This window comes from Calonectris borealis, chromosome 24, assembly GCF_964195595.1.
Source record: "Calonectris borealis chromosome 24, bCalBor7.hap1.2, whole genome shotgun sequence".
In the NCBI taxonomy this organism is placed as follows: Eukaryota; Metazoa; Chordata; class Aves; order Procellariiformes; family Procellariidae; genus Calonectris; species Calonectris borealis.
Genome location: NC_134335.1, coordinates 4,103,381 through 4,109,485, shown reverse-complemented (window position 1 = coordinate 4,109,485; position 6,105 = coordinate 4,103,381). Strand labels below are relative to the sequence as shown.

At 39.9% G+C, this 6,105-nt stretch overlaps 1 long non-coding RNA gene across 1 annotated transcript; it reads left to right on the top strand.

The window, feature by feature from the left end:
• The first annotated feature begins 208 nt into the window (after positions 1–208).
• LOC142092559 (uncharacterized) lies at positions 209–5,360 on the top strand. Its single transcript, XR_012677116.1, has 3 exons — positions 209–444; positions 2,802–2,880; positions 3,577–5,360. It is a non-coding gene; the product is annotated as an uncharacterized LOC142092559 (long non-coding RNA).
• The last annotated feature ends 745 nt before the right edge of the window (positions 5,361–6,105 follow it).

Genomic DNA, 6,105 nt, shown 5'->3' with positions numbered 1-6,105 from the left:
TTGCAAGTGAGCATACTGTATATCTCTATGAAGAAATGTTTCGTATGGACTACCTCCATGCTGACATATACATTTATTAGCTGTATAGAGTTAAAATTGACAATATTTATAATCTAATACTACTTTTACTAACTTGAAAATGTTAATATTACACTTCGAAAATCGTAATTAAAGAATGTCATTTACTGTCATGGTAAGTTAAGTAATCTGATATTCAGATTGTTCTGTTTGTTTTCTTCATTTTGTATCTCTTAAAAATGTTACACTGTCTTTTTGCATTATAAAAACAACTAAATTTAAGTTTAGGGTGTACTAGAACCTGTACTGCAACGTTAAGTGATGCAGAAGTATGGACTGGCACCAGGACTGGGGAGACTGGCTGCTGCGCTTGCGTCCTGTTGCTATTTCTGGCATGCAGAGACTGAGCAGTCCGATGGGCCAAACGTAAGTCCTCAGAGGTTGCCGTGTCTTCCTCGCATTCTGACATTCATTCTGTCTGTCACATGCCTCTTGATATGTGGCTTTCTAATTTCTAATACACTCTCCACGCCAGTGAGGCAACTGAAAATAAGTTACTGTATATCAAGACCTCTGTGTCTGGTTTCACAAGACGTAGGGGTGACAGCACTTGCATTCAGACTTCCCCTGTGTTAAAGTGCCCAAGCCTGTTATTTCTGTGACAGCAATACCTAAATGGCTTGGCATCATGTAGATACCCTGCGAGAAGACACCCCCCGTCCCCAGGAGCTTGCAGTCTAAATAGATAAGGCAGGCAGCAGAGGAAACGCAAAGAGATGGAGAGACTTGCCCAAGCCACTCAGCACGTCGGGCGGCAGGGCTGGGACTAGGAACAGGTCTTTTGAGTTCTTGCCACGGGATTCCTCCGGCTGGTTCTGTGCCAGCTTCTGCCCTGTCCCTGCACAGGGATCGGTGGCTTGGGCCCACCAACCAGCTGTAGAAAATATTTTGGTGTCCTATCTTTTGGTTTAATTCTTAAGCAGTGGCTGAGGCAAGTATTTTTTTTCTTGAGAGAAATATGCCCTCATGTGTGGTTTAATTTTTTTTTTCAAATTGTGTCAAGTGCAGGCTGTAGCTGGAGTACTAGAAAACCTGAAAAACATTTCTTTGTTTGTTTTATCTTTTAAATAATTCCACCCTCTCTTTAAAAAGAAAGTCAACGCTGGTGAAAAGGGCTAAGAGTCTAACAGAAAGTCTGGGGGATATTTAAGGATGACTGTGCTTTGAGGTTCTTCAGGTCCCTGTAATCTCTCAGGGCTCTTTACAAACATTCATTAAGGCTCAGAGTCACAACTCCTTTCTTATGTGCAATAGTTATGTTACCCATTTGTGTTGTTTTTATGTAGGGGAGAATTGGAAATGGACTGCAGGACTGAGGGTCCACAGTGAATTCATGGAGGAGGTGGGAATAGATCTGTGGACTGCAGGCAGCAGGCTCTGCCCTCCCATCGCTGAATTACAACCTCTCTTTTAGAGAGTGACCCTAGCACTTCTTACCTATTGAAATATAATTCATTCTAGCTCTGCTCTTAGTCTCCTGGATTTCTAATTTTAATTTAATTTTCTACTTTTCCTGCCAGGTCAGATTCCCAAAATGTCCCTAAATTTTATGCATATTTCTGAAGTTGAATCTAGGTTCAGCAGTTTAGATTCTAACTGAACAGCCTCAACGTGTATTATTTTTACTGGCTTTTTCAGGAAAAAAAAGAAAGTGTTGATTGAGGGACACCATCTTTTTCATGCAATGATTCTATTGAAATTTCAGTAAATTTTAAAAAAGGATTAAATGTTGACCAAAGTTTTTGTAGCAACCTTGTAGGTTAACATGTTAATATAGCTGCATCGCTTAGTAACTGAAATATTTCAAAATTTGTCAGACTTTCAGTATGAAGCCTCAGATCTTAAGAAATTATGTCACCAGCTCAAAACAGGTTAGATTTATCTGAAATTTCAGTGAGGTTCTTGGAGCTTTCGTCACGTTTTAAGTGAATCGAGTCTTATTTGAAACTTTTGGTGGACCTCAAACCATGTGAAATATGAGGGTTTTCAGGTGCTTTATGTGATATGGAAATGGCAAATCATGCAAGAGTAGATGTAATACTTTTTTGCGTGACTTCATCCACATAAATTCGAATTTCACCTTGAGCTTCAGAGTTCGGTTAAATCCGGTATGTATAGGAGAAGTCACAGATAAGGGCAGATTGTGAACTCCCCATAGACAAAACGCGCATAACTTTAGATACTGCGTTCCCACTTCTCATACTCTTTCTTTGATACCGGATGAATTCATTCTGTAACCTTTCTTTTCAAATCCCTCTGTTACATCCACTGACCTTTTGTTGAACTCTTCCCATTTCCCCAGACTTGGTTTTCAGTAAGGGCACCGAATGGTGCAGAATTCCAGGGCCTTTCACCAGGAGGTGAACGGCACTGCCTCATTTTGCTTTTTGCTTGCTTCACTCACCTTGGGATAGAATTGGTTTATGGCTTTCTCACCTTATTATTTTGATTGATCTCCATTATCCAGGGATTGATATAGTTGGAGCTCAAAGATCTTTGAGAAACCTGTTAGCAGAATTGGGGGATGGAAGGAAAATACAACCACCCCTTTTTAAGCTGTGTTGCTGTCAGGATAGTGCTTGGGTGAGGTGATTTGCTAACATATGCCTTGTTGGGTTTGGAGGTGAAAGTGGATGGGTGAGTCAGGTTAAAAGGAATTGTCGGTGATGAAAGGGAATTTACATGATCTTCAACCACCCTCCGTCCTCTCTGTTGACTAACAGGGTATCAAACGAGGATAACAAAAGTAATCTGGATGTGGCAACTTACTTTCCAAGGACATCAAAACACTCCAAGGACATGGTAAGCATTGTCGTGATGGTTCTATATATGGGGAAGCAAGGTAGGAAGAGGTGAAGTGATTTTATCACTGACTTTATGTGCAATTGGACAATGTATACAAATCAGTGACGTTCAAATTAGTAGCTTTTGGTTGTCAAACTCCTGCTATAACTGGTTGTTGCTATAACTCCTTACCTGATAGAGCATTCTTCTGGTAATGCCCAAATCATGACACCTTTGCCCAACTTTGCTTTCCATGGATGTACTCCACTCTATGAATTTATACCTTTCCTCACATTGTTGGAATTCTTCATTTGTATTAGAAAATACTTTTTTCTCCACTGAAGACATTTTATTAATTTGTAAACTATTCTCATGTATTATCATATATGCTGTCCATATAGCTGAGATAGAACAGTTATTTTAAAGTTATTTCCTAAATGATCTAGTTTGTCTAGAGTGAAGTTATTGACTTGTCTCAAAAAGGCCTGAAGGTTTTATAGTTAATGCTTAAGTCCCTAAAGCATCCTTTCTGGCTGAGCACCCCTTCTCCTATGTGTCTTCTGCTTTGAATCATTAATTCCAATTGGTCTCAGAAAAAAATAGTGATAATTTGTGTTTACTCTGCTTTCTGCTATAACTGTGCATCTACCAAAGTCTCTTCTTCCTTTGAACCTGTCTCCATGATTAAATTCATTCTTTCTTTCTGTTTTCCAGCTTCTCTCTGCAAACTTCCTCTCACTCCATTTCTGCAAGAACTTTTCCTGCAAACCAGGTCCTTAGGAGGATTAGTGAAGGGGATACCAATTTATTTATATCCACCTCAGCATGGTAGCAGTCAAACATTATAAATTACTGGATTGTTAAATGGCCTGTAGCACACGAAAGAAGCTTCAGTCTTCTGGTGCGGTTCAGAGTAGACAAGTGTCTACCTCACAGCTGCTCTGAACTTATCCCCAATTCTGGCATTTGTTTTTTTTTCCCTTCTTAACCTGTTCACATTGGTAATATGACCAGACATGCTCAGGACTAAATGGACTGCGGAGACTTGGCCCCTTTTTAAATATGAGAACAATTTTCAGGCCTCTTTCAGTTGCACTTATTTCACTCAAAAAAACCACAGAACAAAAGAGAAATACGAGGAGTTGCGGAAACCCCTCAAACTTTCTCTGTTTAAATTTCAAATTCCTGGTGGTCACAGTGCCAGGTGATGTTACCATTTGTGTTTTCTTCTGTAGTGCCTGGCTTGAACGACCCCAAAGCGGCAAGCTAAGTTAAATACGTGGCTATGATCAAAAGAGAATAACGCCTCTATTTTTTTGTGCCAGCTTGGAGGCCCTTAGGTTTTGGAATTTGAGTCTTTGAAAAACAAGGTTACTGGACTCTAGTAAATGAAGTGTCCGGATGTTAGTGATGATTCATAAAAGCAATTAAAAAAGGAAAGTGCTTTTCCGTTGAGCGTAATGTCTTGGTTTGAAGATGTCCTTATGTGTGTGTGTAATGCTGCAAATAGTGGTCAGTGGATAGTGACCGCTGTGTTTAAGACTATGGATCTGTTTCCAGCATAACGCTTCTTTTCACATGGTTCTCATGATCAAAAACATTTTTTTGGTAGTTGAATCTTTCTTACTTAGTTTCTATTTCAAAATAGTTCCCATCTCTTCCTTCTTTTTAAATTTGTGAAAAAAATCTACTGAGGATGTAATATTTTCCATGGGGGAAATGCGGTTTTTGCAACGTAAATATTGGAGATGGCAGATAATTGAAATTCATCAAATAAGATTTTTTTTTTCCCCCAGTGCTATTCTCTTGCCTTTCGGCCCTGACCTTCCACAAACACAAAATGCCTCATTTGTACAGCTTTCAAAGCGATTTTCAATAAGCAAGACCGAACTCGGTTAAAACATGATTAGGGTTATTGTTGTATACAAAGATCCGTCAGCCCGGCCAGATTACCTAAGCAAGAAGTAGACCCTGAGGCACGCTCTACAAGCTTCTTCCTACATGGCTTTTCACGTCGCCTCAACCAACCTGTTAGCTATTAGTGATGGCTATTAAGCTCTGCCGCTGCTGTTCTAGAGCAGACGCTTCCAGTCTTACTACCCTTCTCTAGGTGGATGCCTCTCGCTTCGCTTGGGGCCTGTGCGTATTCCAAAGTTGGGGCTTCAATTTGCTTTGCCCTCACACACTGTCCTTGGTTAGACCACGCATATATGCTAAGGGAAGCAAAATAGTTTACTGATTTATCATGGATCATTAGATGGAGTAACTATTCTTAAAACATCACCAGTGTAAGATACAATAATTAGAGATGTGCTTTTGTTAACATTGCCAGCCTCTACCCTCTTGTACAGTACCCTTGGGTACTAAATAATTACCCACTTTGTGTGGTTATCTAGCTCACTAATTACCCACAAAAATTGGGGTCAGGTGTTAACTGCTTGAAATAAGTATCCTCCAAAGACTTGGTTAAATTGTATAAAGAAATTATGTGTTGCAGCAAAACTTAAAAAAAAAAAATCAAACATTTTTTTGGAAGGAAGATAACGGGAGGCGAAAAAGACAATGGGTGTAAATTGTTATGTGATGGCAAAATCTTGCACACTGCTGTGATGGTGAGGGAATCTGTAAGGGGAGTGAAAGGATGGTTGGCAGATACAGTCTCTCTAATCCAGTCTACTTTTTCCAAAGATTAGATCCTTCAGTACACAGGGTTTGATTCTTCCCCTATCTAGGTTGATGTCAATCAGGATTATGTCGGTATAAATAAGAAAAATTGTATCCATGGATTCCTGGACTGACTTCACTGCATAATCCCACCTCCTCTATCACCCAGGGACTTCTGCATTGCACCCAATAATTTAATTACATATTGTATATTTATTTCCATATGTTTATTTTAGTTGTTTCAAACTCTGTATGCATGCAGAATTTCATTCTAAGGCTGCTGCTCATAAAATGCAGCTTGCTTTGAGTAATAATTTAATTCCTGTGTTCAGGGAGTTACCCCAGTGAGTCAAAGATTTCTAGATAGCCCCACCCTCCCCAACTTCCCGAACACTTACACTGCAGTCACTTTCTCTTTGCCAGACCCACACAAGATGTCTAACTAGCCAAAATCCCAAGAGGCAGCTTCTCCTGCCTCCCCCATTTTAGCCCCAGAAAACTAGGAAATAAAGCCACAGAAGCTCCAAAGCCCTTGAAATACCTGGCACGTGTAACAGAGGGATATTTAATAGACCGTCT